Genomic DNA, 20,716 nt, shown 5'->3' with positions numbered 1-20,716 from the left:
GTTGATGTGTGATGGTTGAAGTAGAATATTTAAAACAAAATTGAGAAATGACCCGGCGAGTTTTCTCTTCATGTTTTTCTACTTTTGTCTGTCTCCAGGATTGCGAGCAACCACATCCGGTAGACCATTTGTCTAACCGCATTCCTGTCTAACCTCACTGACGCGTATAATTCCATAGTTATGTGGAAAGAAGCCGACTTAGTTTTACGCAGAACCGTGATGAAAGCTGCACGACTGTCGCGTGGTGGATTACAATAGCGTGTCTTTTTCTATTATTTTTAAGACGTACGAACTACATGTGTCATGCTTGGGGTCTAATGTGTTACCTCACGCTTTCCATGCACCGTCTTTCAGAGAATGTTTTCTTTATCAGATATCATGCCGACGTCGCCTGCGTTTCAGACTAAGCTTGCTAGCGGGAAATATGACACAGGTGTGTGCATGAACCGCCAGCTTCGCAAGTGAGCCAACATGACTGCAGTCCTGAAGTCGTCTGAACATTATCCTGGTTTCGAACTAACGGCTCAAAGAAAGCTTCAGCACTAATTTTTTGTACAACAACCTGCAGGCTCGTTTAGCGCCATATTTATAACCAAAAGTCAAGTTTGAGAACATTATTAGTAAAAAATTGCTTTTAATTAAGAACAACTAGCCAAGCATGAAGCAAACCCAAATCACAGTTGGTAAAGGAAGATGTCCTAGTCTGAAGATCGATCCCGCGACTAACGCATTTCCGGGCCGGTAGCTCTAGCACATGAACTAACGAGGCTACTAGCAGAGTGCAGGGCCAGTGCGAATTATTCAACAACTCGAATTGCATCGGCAGTGAATATAGCCAATCATTTCTGCGGAAAGCAAAAGGTGGCAGGGAGAGAGGAACAAGGAAGGAAGCAAGAGAAAGGCACAAGGCAGGGAGGTTAACCAGAATAACGTCCAGTTGGCTACCCTACACCGGAGGAATGGGAAAAGGGAACACAAAGATGACAGGGAGAGAGAGGAGGGAAGGAAATAAGGGAAATTAGCTGTTAGTTCGCTGACGCGTGTGGTATTGCACTAATAGTCACAGACGTTGACACAAACCCGTCGTCCTCAAGAAGCACAAAGAGAGAGAGAGAGAGACAGAAGAAAGGTGAAAGGCAGGGAGGTTAGCTAGATTGGAAGATCCGGTTTGCTACCCTACGCTGGGAAGAGAGGGGAGGGGGAGGTAAAGTGACAGGAAAGTAGAGATAGAGAAAGAAAGGAGCACAGATACATAATCACAATCGGTCACAGGTGGCACAGCACAGTTGTACTTGCATCACTATAAACACATCTGTCCGGGCTACAGCCGCTTGTCCAAGTCTGTTGCCCTTAAGAACTGCAGCAGTGCCCTCGTCGTCCTCCGCTGCGATGGCTTGTGATGGCGGCATTCTAAAATAAGTTCCTCTGTTAGATGTCTTTGGTCAAAACGCGCTATCGCGTGTACGACCGATCGTCTCTGTAAAGTGTAGCGAGGACAGTCACAGAGAAGGTGCTGAAGAGTCTCCTCGCTAACCAGTCATCACACGCGGCGTCGTCGGCACATGCGATTCGGAATGCAAAAGACTTAGTAAAAGCCACTCCTAGCCATGTCCGAAAAAGTAGGGTAGCTTCTCGACGGCAGAGTTCACCTGAGATGCAAAGGCGTAGAGAGGAGTCTAAGTTGTGCAGCCGGTTGCTTTGAAAACTTCCTGCGTTCCACAGGGAGAACGTGATATCCCGGGTGAGCATTCGAAGTTTTCTAGCGGCATCTGTCTTGATAGCGGTATTGGTTCCTCTTCTTCGCCTTGAAGAGCCCACCGAGCAGCGTTATCGGCATATTCGTTTCCTATGAAGCCGCAGTGACTTGGAAGCCACTAAAATGTCACGCGGTGTCCTATCTCAGTCAAGGAATGGATTAGTTCTCTAATCTCAAATACCAGTTGTTCCTGTGGTCCACGTCGCACGCCTGATAGCAAAGACAGCAGTGCTGCCTTCGAGTCATTAAATATTGACCATCTTCGAGGTTTTTCTTGGCTGACGAGGGGAAGTGCAGCGCGAAGAGCTGCAAGTCCCGCAGCCGTCGATGTCGTTGGGTGATACGTCTTGAAACTGATGGTGGTGGCTTTCGCTGGGAAAACCACGGCTCCAGAGGAACACTGGAGAGTTGCCGATCCGTCAGTATAAATATGTACGTGGTCGGCGTACCTTTCGTGCAAAAGGAGCAGAGTGAATTTTTTAAGAGCAGATGATGACAGCTCATATTTCTTTCTGATTCCTGGTACGGTGAGGTGCACTGCAGGTTGATGCTAACACCATGGAGGAATCGATGGCTTAGTTGCGGGGGAGAAGCCTGATGGAAGCCGAGTGCAATACTCCGAAATCAGAGTGCAAAATGATGCCTGCGACCTTTCTGACGGTAGTGTTGCCGGATGATGGGAACAGGCCCGGGCAAAGTGCCTAATGTGCACTCTCAACACTTCCACCGCAATGTGCGTTTGTATGGGTTGGTCCCGGGCGATTGCAATAGTCGCCACTGTTGATATGCATTTCGGCAAACCAAGACAAACCCTTAGAGCCCGAGCTTGAATAGCCTGTAGAGCACGAAGGTTTGTCTGGCAAGTGTTGGTCAGTACGGGCAAACTGTATCTCAAGAAGCCCAGAAAAAGAGCCCTGTACAATTCCAACATTGTATGTACTGACATTCCCCAACTCTTTCCGCCCAGAAACTTGAAAAGCTGGGAGATTGCTGTCAAACGCTGTTTCCAGTAGGTCACGTGCGGGCTCCATGAGAGATCTCTATCAATGATTATGCCAAGAAATCTGTGAGTCTTCTCATAAGGAATTATCTGGACATTTATAGAGATGACATAGGGTGTCATTGGTTTGCGGGTGAATGCCACCAGAGCACATTTGTCTGACGAGATTTCAAGACCTTGGTTGTGGAGGTATATAGCTGTCAGTGTAGCAGCTTTTTGAAGTCTTGCACGTATCTGAGGGGGTGTCACACCTGAAGTCCATAAACATATGTCGTCTGCGTACATAGATATCTTGATCGCTGCTGGCAGATGTTCAACGAGACCAATGAGTGTGAGGTTAAATAGGGTGAGGCTTAGTACTCCGCCTTGAGGGACGCCTCGGTAGGTGTAGTGTCGTACGGTTTGACCATCGCCGGTACACACAAAGAACGATCTCATAAAAAGGTAATGAGAAATCCATTGAAAAACTCGACCACCTAAGCCAACCATCTCAAGAGCATCGAGGATAGCCTCGTGAGATACGTTATCGTATGCCCCCTTGACATCCACGAACAAAGTTGCAGATAATCTCTTGCATGACTTTTGATGTTGCACATACGTAGCGAGATCAACAGCACTATCTATCGATGAGCGCTCTCGACGAAAACCAGCCATGCAATTTGGGAACATGTTGTAGTGTTCCAAATACCACTCCAAGCGGGCAAGGATCATCTTTTCCATTATCTTTCCCACACAGTTCAAGTGGGGACTTGCCTTGCTTCAGGAGAGGAACCAAGCGGCTTGTCTTCCATTTTTCGGGAACTATGCCATCTTGCCAGGATACGTTGTAGAGATTTAACAGTTCTCTACGTGCGCATTCACTCAGGTTTTTCAAGGCGTGGTAGGATATTCCATCTGGTCCCGGGGATGAAGTACGCCTGCATAGAGCAAGAGCCGCTTCAAGTTCCTCCATTGTGAAAGAAAGATCCATGCGGCAGTGACGCGAGACGGGGATGTCACTGGGGGCTGGAGAGCCTGAACCGGTCGCTTGGCCAGCGATCCTTGCACAAAAGTCTTCTGCAACATCAACATCCAGCCGCCTCTGGAAGAGCGCCAGCGCTTTGAATGGGAAGCGTTGTTCAGGGAGAGAACGTAGACCAGGTACGGTTCTCCAGATGTGGGAAAGTGGCTTCTGGGGATCTAGTGACTGGTAAAACATTGTCCAACGCCGAGATGTCAATCTATCTATGCGACGTTGAATTTTCTTTTGGAGTCGTGTGGCTGTCCTAAGGTCATCAATGGATTCGGTACGCCGGTATCGCCGCTCCGCACGACGACGGAGTGCACTAAGCCGCTCCAACTCTATATCCAAATCCGTGTGCTTCGACGAAACCGTGAGCGTGCGTGTGGCGTCTTGCATTTTCGCTGGGAAAACGGTAGTAGCGAAGGGTGGTGTGTACAAAGGGCAGGGACGTAATCAACGCGAGCTTATGACTCGCGTTTACTGGGAATTCCTCGTGCAAGGGGAACAATTGCAAGCCCCTATCCCAATCTGCTTTATGGGCCGATGAGCGGTGGGGGCGGTGTTCCAGGAGCACCCGCACGGAAAGCGTCCGATTGTCCAGCTTTTTTTAGCGCGTTAGCAAGTTGTTGTCTTCCTGGGGCATATTGTGGACAGTGGGACAGCAGGTGGTCGATAACTTCGTCGGTGCCGCAGACCTCGCATGATGCACTGTAGGTCACTCAAATTAATGTAGAGTATGCCTTTGTGAAGGCAACTCCTAACCAAAGCCGACAGAAAAGCGAAGCTTCACGTCGAGGAAGTCCGAATGGAGGTCGGAGTTGCAGTGAGTGGTTTAATTGATGCAATCGTGTAAGTCGTAAGTTTGGCGAGTTCCACTCGGTCAGTGAGAGACCACGTGCCATGTGTCAAACCTGCCTTGCGGCGTCTGTCCTCGAAAGTGGAATTGGCACGCTGAGCTCTTCTTGGTGTGATGTGCGAGCAACGTTATCTACGGAATCATTGCCACTGATTCCACAATGACCAGGTACTCATTGAAAGACAACCTCGTGGCCTTTTTGATGGACGTGATGGTGAAGTTTCACGGTTTCGTATGTCAACTGTTGATGACAGCCGCGTCGGAGAACTGAGTGCATGCACTGTAATGCCGGCTTTGAGTCGGAAAACACAGCCCATTTTCTAGGTCTTTCAAAATAAATGAATTCGAGTGCACGACGCAGAGCCGTTAGTTCTGCCCCCGTTGAGGCCGTGGCATGCGATGTCATGAACCGCAGTGCAATTCCTCGCGTTGGTATAACCACCGCAGCACCAGAACTGGACGACGTAGTCAATCCATCGGTATAGATGTGCACGTGGTTGCTGTACTTTTCATGCAGGAGGAGTAAGCTCAGTTGTTTTAGAGCAGGGGCCGGTACATCTGACTTCTTCCGTAGTCCTGGAATCGTTATATGTACTTGTGGACGGCTCAAACACCACGGAGGAATCACTGGCTCGGCCACAGGTGCGTACCCTGAAGTAAACGATGCACGATGTGCACTGACAGTAGTGCTAAATGTCGAGCAGGACCTTTCAGCAGTGAGGCTCGCCAGGTGGTGGGAAGGGGTCCTAGCATAGTGTCTGAGATGCGTACGCATTGTCTCAACGGTAATGTGCGTCGTGATTGGGTAGTCCTGGGCAATGGCAATGGTTTCAGCCGTTGACGCACTGCGTGGTAAGCCAAGACATATCTTAAGGGCTTGGGCTTGCATGCTCTGAATCGTACGCAGGTTAGTCTTGCAGGTCTTTGATATTGCAGGCAGGCTGTACCGCAGGAACCCAACGAACAACACCATGTACAGCTGTACCATACCGTGTATGGATACTCCCCAACTTTTTCCTGCAAGGTACCTGAACAGGTGACAGATAGCAGTCAGCCGCTTTTTCACGTAGTTCACGTGCGGAGTCCAAGACAGGTCTCTGTCATTTACGACTCCCAGGAACCTGTGACTTCTGCTGTATGGTATAAGTTGTCCATTAATTGATATGCCATAAGCAGAGATTGGCTGTCTGGTGAATGCCAGCATTGCGCACTTTCCACGTGAAATTTCAAGTCCTTGTTGACGAAGGTAGAAAGATGTCATTGTGGCTGCCTTCTGAAGCCGAGCGCGAAGCTGAAGTCGTGTTACACCTGATGCCCAAATGCAGATGCCGTCCGCATAGATGGAAAGTCGTACGGTGCTTGGCAGGTTGTCAACTAATCCAATGAGGGTTAGATCGAAAATCGTCGGGCTAAGCACAGGCCTTGAGGCACTCCTCGGCTACCGTAATGCACGGATGTCGGGACATTTTCTGTGTGCACGTAGAATGATCTTCTCTGTAAGTAGCTGCACACCCACATATATATCTTACCACCAAGTCCTACTGCTTCTAACGCGCCAAGGATGGCTTCATGGGGGACATTATCGTAAGCCCCTTTAACGTCTAGAAACAGAGCAGCAGATACTCGTTTGAAGGCCTTCTGGTGTTGCGCAAATGTTACCAAGTCAACAACGTTGTCTGTTGACGAACGGCCACGCCTGAATCCGGTCATAGTGTCTGGGTAGATTTCATAGTACTCCGAGTACCATTCCAGACGTTTTAAAATCATTCTTTCCATTGTTTTTCCGACACAACTGGCAAGTGCGATCGGACGGTATAAGGAAATGTCCAAAGGCGCCTTGCCAGCTGTTCCTCCGTCGTTATGCCATCGTTGTCAGACAGTCGCTCTCATGCGTCCCTGGTCAGACCAACGTGTTCATGCCGTTGCGGTCTTGCCATCTTCGTGACTCCAGCTTCGTCATGCGACTCTCGTTATGGCATTGTCGTTACACTATTATCGTGACACACTCATCTTCATTCCAATGTCCTCATGCCGCTCTCACGCCATCGTCGCCATATAGTCGTCGTCATGAATTCATTGTCGCACCGCCACCGTGCGCCGTGGCGGCCGCTAAATCATCGTCAGTCATTCATCAATCAATCAAAGAGAGGAACAAAAGAAAAAGCAAAGGCATAGAGGTAAACAAAATTCCCGTCCGGTTGGCTACACCACAGAGGAAATAAAAAATCATGAGCCATTTCAATCTGTGAAAGTGGATGACAAGCCAAGCTGTTCAGCAGACGACACAAACATGACACAGGATTTTGAACAAAGGTACGAACACATTTATTGTCTTGAACGGTGGTCATCGTGGGGAGAGGTACGCACACACATTTACTGTCTTGATCGGTGGTCATTATTTGCCTTGATCGCCTCGCAACACGGACAAAACCCCCACTTCATCCCAAGCTCACCAAGGAACAAGAAGTCACCTGGCGCCGACTCCAACCGCACTCCTTTTCCAACCCACAAATATATACACATTGTAACCCTGCCTTGCTAGACCCACAGTGCTCATTTTGTGGGTCCATAGTATCTTTAAACCATATTCTCTGGATTGCAGGGAACACCCCCACCAAATTGCCTGGCCGCTCCCTCACCTGAGGCATGGGAAGCAATCCTCCGTAATTCGACCCTGAACGTTTAACTTCGGGCCATCGAAAGATCCGAGGAGGTAGTTCCTCCTCCTTGATCGGTGGACAATTGGTGTTTGCGGCCCGCCGGCGCCGATTGCACTCTCGTATCTGTTCTCGCCCTCGCTCTTCATAGGCGCGTTGCTCCTCAGGAGTCCGAACTTTACCCGGCCTGCCCATTACGACGACAGAAGAAAAGTGACATTCAAAATACAGAAAGGCAACTTGTCTTTTTGATTTGATTACATACCGCCACCTCGGGAGAGCGGAATAAAAGGAAACTAGAGACACAAGCGCTTGGAACGCCGACAAAGAGAGGGTGATGTGAACGTGCACATTGCCGACGCGGGTCGCACAGCGGCAAATCTTTGAGAAACCTTCAAGGTATACCTGGGAGTCTACTGATCTTGAAAATGCCGCCTATGGATAACTAATTTACTCAAAATGCATATCCAACGGACAACGACGAGCCAGCTGTATAAGAAGACGGCGACGTTCGCGTGGGACCTGAGGTTTTGCCTTACGCACATGAAAAATCCACGGAATCCTAGCCATAAACAGCTTCGCTGTAAAATGGCGGAAAAGACAAAATCACGGCAGCACTCATCTCACGATGACTGTCTACTGTAATGTGATTAGCATTCGAGCAATGAAGAGACACACCGTATTCCTGAATTCACGCTTATTTAACATGAGCTGTAGTCATTCTGAGATTTATGTTACATCGACTTCGGCGAATGCAGCATACTCCGGTATTGTCCCGTCTTGCCAAAATCGCCATGACTTCTGCATGACGCCAGCGCAGTGGTGACGATAGAATGACGAAGAAGGAAGGGCGCCGATGGAATGATAAAGGCGGCATGACCACAATGACGTGACGACTTTGAAAAGTTGACGATAGCAAAATGACAAACGCGCGACGACGACGAGATGAGGACAATGGGATGATCACGAGTCTGTGATGACGTGAAGACAAAGGTACAGTGGCGTAGCCAGAAATATTGTTCCGAGGGGGGGGGGGGGGGGGAGGGGGGGGGGGGGGCTCAGGTTGCAGCGCTTATAGAATTTGCCGAAGGATCAAATGCATGAATAATAATGCAGTGCAGTGCTATTGTATATTAGATGCTGCAAACGAATTATTGAATGCTATGCACTATCAAGTAAAATATGTATTTTTTCATAAAAGAATATATTCATATGCCCCAAAAATTGTGGTAGAAATAACTGATCAATGCTTCCGCGTTTTTTTTTGTCTATTTAATAAGTAAAGAAAATATCAGACGAACTTTAGAACTATATCAGTTCGAAACCAGTAAAGCAGGGCATTCAGCTGATATGAAAAACGTAAAGGCCATGAAATGAATAAGTTGAGGACGAATATTTTGATGAATCTTTGTCATTCAAGAACCTTGTTTACATTTTTGTACATATTGTAGCATTATCCCCGGCGGCAGAAGCACCGTCCCGGTGCGTCTAAATATCAGTGGGGACAGGAGGTTAATACGGTTTTAGGCGTGCTACATGCACAACGTCAGTGGAAGGCGGGACAGACGTCTTTTTTGGTAATTCGGTTTAGATGACGATAATCGACGCAGAAGCGCCACGTGCCATCTTTCTTTTTAACAAGCACAACGGGTGACACCCAAGGGCTCGACGAGGGTTTAACAATGCCTTTGGCAAGCATCTTGTGCACTTAATCTTGAGTAACTTTACCCTCTGAAACAGAAACTCGATATGGCCGACGATGAATAGGACTGGCATCACCAGTATTTATGTGATGCTTAACAATTGAAGTCTGGCCCAATTGTCGATTGTTGAGGTCAAAGATGTCTTGATAAGAAACCAAAAGGCGACACAGAGCTGCTGCTTGTTCAGGCAATAGGTCCGCAGCAATCATGGGATTAAAGGTTGCGTCAAGGCAAATAGCATCCTGCGGAAATGGTGAAGAATCCGAGCTGCCGTCCACTGAATCGTATGTCTCGTACATACAAGACGTGCTAGCTCTTTGCCGGAAAGTCGACGTGAACATGGTCGACGAGAACATGTAACGGCCAGGGAAAAACCTCAATGACGCTGTCCCTCGTTGCAATAGATTTCGCAGGAGCAGCTGTAACCGGTCGTGTATTGCAATTACACCGAGATTATACTCGCAACAGTGAGTACAAATACATAGTAGGAGTTCTGCAAATTATACATTAGAAATGCGAAGATAGAATGGAATAAACAAATGCGAAGATACAACTCGCGAAAGGGTAAAAAGAGAGAGAGAAGTCATAAGGGAAAGGCAGGGAGGTTAACCAGGCTGAGCCCCGTAGACTACCCTGCACGGGAAAAGGGGGAGAAGGGATTGAAAGAGGAGAAGGAAGAGAGAAGTTCACAGTTCACACCTTGCACATGTACAGTCAAGCGTTCATCGCTGATTTTCATCACAGCCGGTCATACAGGCTTGTGCACTTCAAAAAACGCAGCAGCGCCATTGTAGCCCTGTACATAGAAGACGCACGAGGCCACGGGCCCAAGATCTTCTCCTCCGTAAAAGGCCTGTTGTCTAAGTGCCCCAAAGCAGTCCGAAGGGCAATCCTCTCTTCTTCGTATCTAGGGCAGTCACATAAGAGATCTCTGGTGGTTTCCTCAACACCACATGTGCTGCAGTTGGCACTGTCCGCCATTCCAATTCGGAATGAATAGGAGTTTGTAAAAGAAACTACTAATCGCAGGCGGCACAGTAAGGTTTCTTCATGTCGTTTAAAACCGGGTAAAAGTTGCAATTGCATCTGTGGGTCCATAGACACCGGTTGGTAAACTCTGGTGTATTCCATTTTCTTAGCGTTATAGTATGGGCAAGACTGCTGAGGTGCCGCGCTGCATCCGTTCTTGACAATGGTATTGGGATTCTTTCATATTCGTCACGTGCTTCACAGGCAGCTTTGTCGGCACATTCATTGCCAGTGATGTTGCAGTGCCCAGGTAGCCACTGAAATACAATGTCGTGGCCTCTGACCACCGCTTGATGGTAGCGTAATCGTATCTCTGCTACCAATTGTTCATGTGGGCTGCGGCGCAGAGCTGATAAAAGTGACTGTAGGGCTGCCTTTGAATCACAGAATATAGCCCAATTATTTGGTGATTGTTCGTGTACATAAAGCACTGCGCTACGGAGGGCAGCAAGTTCAGATCCTGTTGATGTCGTGACGTGGCTGATCTTGAACTTCTTGCAGAATGATGCCGACGGAATAACTACCGCACCAGTAGAGCTAGCTGGTCAGAGTCGAAGAGCCATCTGTGTAAATGTGAATGCGATCAGAGTAGGAATCATGCAGCAGATCTAGATCAGCTTAATTCAGGGCACAAGTTGGCAAGTCGGACTTCTTTGTAACTCCTGGAATGGAAAGCCGCACTTGTGGCTGCCGGAGACACCATAAAGAACAAGGTGGTCTTGCGGCAGGCGTGAAGTCTGATGGAAGAGAAGATCGATAGGAGGTTACAATGCCTGAAAAAGTTGCATCTGGTCCACTTGCCGAGAGAGAAGCAAGGTGTTGAGACTGTAGTCGGGAAAGGTGTCGAGGATGATTTCGAAGGGTGTCTGTGGCGACATACGTTCTGATGGGATGTTCCCTGGCGATGGCAATTGTTGCAGCTGTTGAAGCGCATCGCGGTAGGCCAAGACAAGTTCTAAGTTCTTCAGCTTCCATGATCTCAAGCACTCTGAGGTTTGTCCTCCAGGCGCTTGACAACACCGGGGTGCTGTAACGCAAGAAACCCATAAAGAGCGGAAACTATAATTGCAGCATAGAACGCACCGACGGTCCCAATGCTTTTCCGGCGATGGCTTTGAAGAGGTGACTGATAGAGAGGAGTCGTTTCCTTAGGTAGGATACATGAGGGCTCCAGGAAAGGTCGCGGTCAACAGTGATCCCTAAAAACCGATGCTTCTTTCTGTACAAAATAGGCTGGCCATTAATAGACACAGGATATTCGGTCATCGATTTTCGCGTGAAGGCAACTAATGCGCACTTTTCTGTTTAAACGCCGAGACCTTGTCTCTGAAGATAAGTAGACGTCATCGTTGCAGCCTTTTGTAACCTTGCGTGAACTTGCGGGCGAGTTACTCCGGAAGCCCAGATGCAGATGTCATCTACGTAAATTGATAGACTGACAGGCTGTGGCAAGGATTCCGCCAGCCCAATCAGAGCCAGGTTGAATAAAACTGGGTTTAGAACTCCACCTTGTTGAACCCCACGGTTGGTATAGTGGTCGGCAGTTTGACCATCTTCAGTAACTACAAAGAAGCTCCTTTGGGTCAGGTAGCTACAAATCCACCAAAAAGTGCGGCCTCCGATTTTAGCAGCCACGAGCGCGTCAAGAATTGCTTCATGGGAGTCATTATCATAAGCACCCCTCACGTCTAAAAATAGCGCTACAAAGATGCATTTGGATAATTTTTGTTGTTGAATCGACGACATGAGATCAATGACGTTGTCGACCGACGAACGACCATGTCAAAAACCTGTCATCGCGTCTGGATAAGCATTGTAATGTTCAAGAAACCACTCGAGGCGCGTGAGGATCATCCTTTCCATCAACTTGCCAACGCAGCTGGCGAGAGCAATAGGCCGATAGGATTTCAGTTCAAGGGGAGACTTTCCTTGCTTTAAGATTGGTACAAGACGGCTACGCTTGCAATCAGGGGGAACAACACCGTCACTCCATGAGACATTGAGATGATGCAGCAGGATCTCTCGTGCTTCATGATCAAGGTGGCGGACAGAAGCATATGTTACGTTGTCGGGTCCGGGCGAAGAGGAACGCCTGCAAATGGCTAAAGCAGGCTCCATTTCTTCCATGGAGAAACGTTCGTCCATTGCCGAAACTTGCATGAGGGGAACTTCGTACAATTCAAGATCCTTTTGTAGCATTCTGTCACTTGCAATTTCCGCACAAAAGTCTTCTCCAACATCCACTTCTCGACAGCCTTGGTGGAGAGCCAGTACCTTAAAGGGGTGGCGTTGTTGAGGAGAAGAGCGAAGGCCCTGGAGAGTTCGCCATACGCGAGAGAGTGCTTTGCGGGGGTCAACGAGTTACAGAATGAATGCCATCGTTCGTTGTTTAATTTGTCCATGCGACGACGTATTTTCTTCTCCGTGCGCCTGACCTCTCTAAGGTCTACGATCGACTTTGTGCGTCTGTATCCCTTTTCGGCACGTCGACGTACTGCACGAAGTCTTTCTAATTCAATGTCGAAGTCTGTGCGAGCAGGTGACCATGAAAAAAAGCGCGTTGCAGCATGCATCGTGTCCGCAGTCACAAGCTCTATGCTACGTGCAAGGCCTCTCTGGCATTAGGCGTTCACCGAGGCTTGAAATGCGGGCCAATCAATTGTTCGAGAGACCATAGGGCAAACATATTGCTTAGACCTTTGATGGCAACGTAAGTAGGAATATGGTCACTTCCGCGCGTTTCCAAGTCAGTAAACCAGTAGATGCTCGAAGTAAGGCATCGCGACACCAAAGTAAGGTCTAGGCAGCTGCTATACGACGACCCTTTCAAGAATGTTGGACTACCGTAGTTCAGAGGTCATGGTCCGAAGCAAAAGATACAAGAGTCTGACCTCTTGAATTGGTTCTTGTACTTCCCCAAAGTGGGTGATGGGCATTGAAATCTCCTGTGATGATCCAAGGACTGGAGGTCGACGTCAAAACATTTTCGAGCCTTGTGTAGTCTAAACGACTTGATGGGGAAATGTAGCCTGCGACGAGTGTGAAGGAGAGACTCTTCTTCTTTATGCTAAGGCACACATACTGGTTATCGTCATGAGGAGGCATGGCCTGGGCCACGTAGGTGAGCTCTTTGCGAAAATAAACGAGGACCTTGCTGATTTTGTCACACGTGGCGGAGGTAAAAGCTTCTTATCCTGATAATCTGACTATATTTTTCACGTTTGCTTCACAGATTACTAGCACCGGAAACCGATTTACATATATTAATTCGCGAAAATCAGAAATATGTGATATCAGGCCTCTGGCATTCCACTGAAGAATTGAGGTATTCTTGACGTCTTCTTGAAAAGGTCGCCTCTGCAGAAGTGGGCGAACCATGTTTCTACTGCAAGCTTTCAAGTACAGGAGCGAGAGCATCCAGTACTAGTAAAGCGCATCGAGCAGTCTAAGTTTGTGCATTTCCCAAAAGTTTTCGAATCGCAGCTATTAATGATTTCAGCAGAATAACAACCTGCACATCCTATTCAGGCAACTTGTCGGAAGCAAGAGGTACGTTCGATGAAGGAGACGTACGTCGCTCGAGCTCAGCAGGTGGGCGTGCATTCGGAAGTGCAGGCCAGGCAACGTCATACGCACTTTTCTGGGCTTCTTTGTCATTCAATACGTTGCGTCTGGTCTCGCGCAAGGACTGCTGTTTCTCAATTCGAGGTGATGACGCTGCTGGACTAGGTTGGCGCTGTGGGGGGTTTTTCGCGTTCTTTGGGGGACGTCTGCGGTGGCGGCGGGAGCGTCGTTTTTTCACAGAAACGGCTGCTTCCCGGTGCGTAGAGCCTTCCCTTACCATCTCCTTAAGTATACTCCACTTCTTCTTGATTCAAGACCTCACATGTCACGACGTCCACGGCTGCAGAGCTCACGGCTCTGCGCAGTGCACTTCAATTTATAGACGCAGAGAGTCCTGGCACATGGGCCGTGTTTTCCGACTCGAGACCGGCTTTACAAAGTATGCAGGCAGTTCTCCGACGTGGAGCTCACGAACAACTAACGTATGAAGTTGTCAAACTTCACCACGACGTCAAACAGAAAGGCCACGAAATTATTTTCCAATGGCTACCTGGCCATTGCGGGATCAGTGGAAACGATCTCGCTGACAAAGCTGCCCGAGAGTCACATCGAGAACAACACAGCGTTCCCATTCCTTTTTCCAGGACAGACGCTGGAAGGCAGCTTCGTCACCTGGCACGCAAGCTCTCTCTATCAGAGTGGAACACCCCAAACATAAGGCGCACGAGGCTACACGAATTGAACCCTTCGCTCCAACTCCGACCTCCACCCGGGATTCACCGACGTGAGGCATCGCTTCTATACCGGCTGTGGTTGGGAGTGGCTTTCACGAAGGCGTACTGTGCTTTGATTGGAATGACCGAAAGTGCCACGTGCGACGACTGCGGCAGCGAAGAGAACATAGAACATGTATTGTGTCACTGCGTTCGATTTCAGTCGGAAAGACAAACTTTATCGAACGCATTGCGACGACTTGACGATCGACCGTTGTCTGTGCAGGTGCTCCTTGAACACCGTCCCCATCGCTCGTCAGCCCACAAAGCTGTGAAGGCACTGTTGTCTTACTTGAGGACGACTGGCCTATGTGAACGCCTTTGAATTGCTCAGGCCCTCCGCGTGCGTGCGCGAACTCACCGTGTCCTCCCCCCCCCCTCCTCTCTCTATCTCATCTTTCTATTCCCTCTTTCCCGTCCCCCAGAGTAGGGTAGCCAACCAGACGCATTTCTGGTTAACATCCCTGCCTTCTCTTTCTCTCCTCCTCCTCCTCCTCCTTCTTGATTCGAGGGCATGTTCTCGATGTGGCTTCATGAGATCCGTTGCAGTTTCGGCACTTTAATTCAGTTGCTTGGCAGGATTCCGTGGTGTCGAACCCAGAGCAGCGTGCACATACTGCAGCGTGGTTACAAACACCTCTGACGTGACCCAACCGAAGGCACTTGTGGCACTGCAGAGGTTTCAGAATGAACGACTTCATGGGGTGGCGAAAATGGCCGACCTTGACATTAGATGGTATGGTGTCGCCCTTGAAGACTATCTTCACACACCGTGAATTGCCAATTCGAGATACCTGGATGATGGTACTATCAGGAGTGGCTGTCTTGACTAGGATAGGCAAGTCTTCATTCGGTATTGCTACATCTACGTCAAAGATGACGCCTGTTGCTGTAACCTTGTCGACAGGAATGTGGGAGCGCACTTTGATCGCGTTCAGATCGGTTACTGCACGTAAGATGTCAAACGCGGTTGCATGCACGACATCAACGGCGAGAATGCTCTTGCGAGTGTTAATTCTTATGTCGGTGATTTCATTGGGAACTAATCTTTCAAGGAAGGCGGAGAGATCTTGCCTATTTAGATTCCGCAGATTGTCCGAGGAAACCACCGGCATGAAGAGTATGGCGGGAGCTCGAGGATGGCTCATGTTCTGCACTGTAGATTTACTTGAAGGCGAAGGTGTCCTGAGGCTCCTCCGCTTCGCCTTGCGGCTTCGTACGGATTCGAAGCCGTCTTCGGAGTCTTCTCCGCTGGCCGAGTAGAGTTCCGTACTGTCACTGGCAGCTCCGTCCATTTCACCGTTACGCTTCCGCGACGGCACCGCGGAATGCGAGGTCCGGTCGGGAAAGAACCGGGCAATGTCGACGTTCACCACTGCTGGCGGGGGACCGAAGTCCCGTAGCTGAACACCACAAAAACCGAAAATCAGGAGGAGACGGGAAAGCACCACTCAACTAGAGACACACTTCGTCATGATGATGATGATGATGATGATGATCCTTTATCATGGCTCGCACCCACTGAGAAAGATAGGCCAAGAATCGGGCGGCCGTAGGTAGCTAAAAAAAATTCTTTTTGACAATGAGACACGCAAAATAAAAGAAGGCAAAACAAAAACAAAGAAAATTTTGTATAACTAGAGTAGTGTGCCAACGAGCAGTCAGACTAACTGAAGGGTGGAAAATGTAGTTATTATCAAGGTCAGAAAAAATACAATGTTACTAACGAATTTGGAGAAACAAATTTCAGTGAAATGAATACTGATCTGATAGGTAGAATAAAGTTACAATAATTAACAGGGTAATCATCTTGTTTCTGTTAAAAATTGAAACACTGCGCAACAAACGTCTCTGTGACAATAGCCAAGGTGGAGGCCCGAAATGATAATAATACTGGTGTATTTAATCTTAATCCAATTTTGCAGAGTGGAGCTTCGAGTAATATTTTTCTCTCGTCTGAATAACGTCGGCATGATAAAAAGTAGTGGTCTATTGTTTCAATTTCCTTACAATTTTGGCACAGAGGGGACATCGTCAGACCAGCTCTATGTAAAGAGAAATTCAATTCCGGGATGCGACAGCGTAATTTGGAGAATGTAACTTCTAACTGCCGAGAAGGACACCACTGATTATTCCGGCCAAAACCGAGATGCTGAAACTCTGTAGATGGGATCAACGATAATTTGCTTAAGTCATTTCGTAGGCAAAACGTTCTGAATCTCGATGCAGTGACGTAAGCTGTATCCGGTAAAATATAAAGCACAGGTCCATTTAAAGATGTTCTGGCTAATAAATCCGCCATTTCGTTTATGTATAAACCGCAGTGTCCAGGAACCCAGAGCAAATTAATTTTTTGTAACGTTGTAGGGACTAAATTTTAAAACACATTTAAGATACTTGTATTCGTTGCCGAGGAAAGCGACACACATACCGACCGAAAGTCTGTTACTACGACAGCTGATAATTGATTCGGGGGTAGTTTGCGCAGTGCTAAAACAATCGCCAATAATTCTGCTATGAAAATAGTCGTGTAATCAGGAAGGCGAATAGAAAAGGACCAACTAAGAGAAGGAGAAAAGATGCCTACGCCAGCCTTTTCGTCTAACATTCAAGCGTCAGTGGCTATTATATTGTTTGTTTCCTGGTGAGAGAGGTAATCTTGTAATTAGTCATTTAAATATTGGAATGGCATTAGTTTAGCATTCGAGGGGAAAATATCGCCAAATTTGAATTTGGAGGTTTTTCTTGGATTGACTTATTGGGTGAGTACATTGAATTTGTACATTCAGTGGTGTTAGCTGTGCCTGTACGAATACGATCTGAGGGGTGTGCAGTCGCGACCAATGATTATTAAAAAATGTACTTGGTTCAGTAATGAAAACTTACATTGATCTTCTTTGGGGAGAATCGTAAAACGTTAGGTACGTTTGGACAGTAAGGATTTTGAATCTACTAATTAAACATGGTAATCTTCTTCGAAGACGAAAAAGAGTCGCTGGAAACAAATTTCACTGCTTGTATACACAAAACTTCGCAACAAGATATTTAAAAATACGTATAAGTCTCCAATAAATCTAAGTATTTAAGTAAAAGTCACTGTATATAATGCGTCAAACAAGACAAATAAACATGTTGCACAGTCACAGATATTAAACTTTATGCATAGAAAGACAGATGATTCAGGCAAGAACGAAACTATGATCGCAGAAATTGTGATATGTATTTGGGCCATGCGGTGGTCGCGACAGCGGCAAATAGGTAGAATAATAGAGGAATAATGGAGAAATCAGTACGAAGATGTGTAATTTAACTGCCTCCACAGCACCAACAATTATTCTGCACTCAAAATTAAAAGCGGGTATTGCTTTGTTTTAAAATAAGAATTGAAAGCAAGTAGCTAAAAAGAAATAAAAGGACAAACGAAAGCCACAGAACCAAGTTGAACTATACCCAATATCCGAGTGTGTTTTCGGCAAACGCCGCGTGGGCCGGGCTTTCAATGAGCAAGGTCGGTCAAAATTGGTTATTGATGTCCACGTAATTTTCGTGTTCGCATGATAATTTTGATCATCAGGCTAACTGCTAGAATAAACGGCGAAAATTTCTCCGGTTTTAAAAGCTAATGAACAGTCATATGATTTCATAATTAAAAGCTTATGGACCTGAAGGAACAGAGCTTTTTACTTGCATTGATTTTTGTTGCTTCGCTATCTAAAGGACAACCTTCTCTCGCCGGGGAAGTTGAGCGAAGCGGTCAATGACTTCGGAAACGTTGATGCCGACGTCTCTGTGCGTGTATAGAAGCACCAGCCTAACCATGCGTTCCACACACATTGTAGAGCGCAAGCAGTTTTTTAGTAAACTCTTGTTAAAAAATACTCTCTCTGCACTGGCTGTGGTCACTGGAAGGGGGACTAGAATCTGCAGCAGCATTTACACATTTACATAGAACCTGCAGTGGCAATAAGAGATGGGCATCTATTCCGGTGCTAAAACCTAAAACGCTCCCTCGATGTCGTTGGCATACTTGTTTAGGTACCTTGCACAAACAGTAGGCTGTTCGATTCCAGCGATGTCCGTCGTTTCGTTAGGAAGTATGGAGAAGCAGCCTGCTTTTGCAAAATCTAGGATTTCTTTGATAATTTCACCACAAATTTCTATAATTTGGTTTTGTGCATCTGCGCTTAAATACGAGGCATTACTGGGGCAACCTTCCAAATGGTTCTTCAGATATGTATCTGCACAATCAGCTCGCATGTGAAGAAGCGCTCTGAAAATACCTGTATTTTCAGCGGGGGCTATGCTTAAATCCAAAGGGCCACTGTCCCTGTGGCCACGGAGAGCCAGACCTTGTCGCCCGCAAAAAAAAAAAAAAAAAAATCCTCAATAGTAGGCCGTCTACTTTCTTCTGTTTTCGAATATTTTACTTTGCCTGCCCTGGTCGAGCTGATCGATCACATTGGGCACGCTTCCTGAAAATGTTTGGAGAAAAGTATCAGCTGCTAGCTGACAGTCAAGGTGATATTTAGTATTTTCGTGTGTGTGGAAGATTGCGAGCGCGTGCTTCCATTTCTGGAACGGCTTTGACACGAGGGCTCCAGTGCGCGCATGTTGGCCCAAGTTAATAAGAACATTAACCCCATAAAGTTCCAGAATTGAAAATATTTTAAAGCACGTCTTTTGAAATGTCAGCGCACCTTTCGCGTCAAAAGTTTATGAGAACTTTATACCCATAAAGTTTCGTAACTGAAATCCATGCCCTCCGTAGATTCCGCGGCCGCTGCGAGTTGCCGCAACGCGCCCGCTCGCTATCAAAAAGCTCTTGAAAGTTTGCGCTTGGATGGGGCTCCTTGTGTTACTTTACTCCAGGTGCAAGGGCGTTGCCAAGTAATCCAGCCTGAGTTCGCAATGTTCGTGCCGAAATGTCTTTTCAAGCGTGAAAAATACATTGTAGACAAAATCCAGAATGATTTCCGGCGTCGGTGGTAGTTTTGGTCGGCGGTGCCTGCCAGCACGAAAAAATTTCGGGAGGGGGGGGGGGCGGCTAAAGCCCCATCAGCGCCCCCCCCCCCTCCTGGCTACGCCCCTGCAAAGGTATGATGACAACCGGATGACCAAGATGGAACGATGACGATGGCATGGTCATGACGGCATGACGAAGGCGGAATGAAAACGATTTCGTGATTGCGACTGTCTCAAGACGACACACTGACAACGATACCATGAAAACGACTGAATGACAACGGCATGATTACGACAGAACAACGAAGGAATGATGAGGATGGATTGACGGGCACAATGGTGTGTTGTTAGTGAAGTGATGACGATGGTGAAACGACGGCGTGACGGCGACGGGGCGAGGACGATGCCTGACTGACGATGATTTAGCGGCCGCCACGGCATCACGGCGGTGGTGCGACAATGAATGCATGACGACGACTGTATGGCGACGATGGCGTGAGAGCGGCACGAGGACATTGGAATGAAGGTGAGTGTATCACGGAGAATGGTGTAACGACAATGCGATGACGAGAGTTGGATGACGAAGCTGGAGTCACGACGATGGCAAGACCGCAACGGCATGAACATGTTGGTCTGACCAGGGACGCATGAGAGCGACTGTCTGACAACGACGGCATAACGACGGAGGCATAATCCCGACTGAATCACGATAGCAGTATTGTGATGGAAAGAGGAAGAGCGATTGATTTCGATGGAAATACGAGACACGTGTGACGACGGCATGACGACAATGCGATGACGTTTCTGAAGTGATGACAATGGTGAAACGAAAGTGTGGGAACGACAGTGTGATGACAATGAAATGACAACTTGTGGTTGAGTGGTGACATGGGGCAGAGGTAGAACACGCGGCTGTCACGCTATTTCACAACGCTATTCGTTCTCACAACGTCCCGCTATCGTTGTGACAACGATAGCGTGATGACAGCGGCATGACTACTGTCGGGTAACGAAGTTATAAAAAGGCTAATGGAACGACGGTGACGGGATCACGACGACGGTATGACAAAGTATGCATAACGAGGACTGTATGACGACGGAACAATAACGACGATGGCATGACAACTGCATGATGACGACGATTGTATGACGACAATGGCCTAATGACGACTGTGTCATGAAGCCCATATAACGACGATGACTTGACGGTGGCATGGCGAGAGTTGGATGACGAAGTTGTAGTGATAACGATGGCGCGACCATGATGGCATTACGACTGCGGTATGACAACGGATGCGTAATAGCGATTGTATGACGACGATGTCGCGACAACGTTGGCATAAGCACGATTGAATGACGACAGCATGATTGGGATAGAATCACGAAGAGAGATTAACGTCAGTGGTATGACCA

The sequence above is a fragment of the Dermacentor silvarum genome, chromosome 2 (genome assembly GCF_013339745.2).
Source record: "Dermacentor silvarum isolate Dsil-2018 chromosome 2, BIME_Dsil_1.4, whole genome shotgun sequence".
Lineage (NCBI taxonomy): Eukaryota > Metazoa > Arthropoda > Arachnida > Ixodida > Ixodidae > Dermacentor > Dermacentor silvarum.
The sequence above is the reverse complement of the archived record's forward strand: the minus strand, read 5'-3'. Positions refer to the sequence as shown.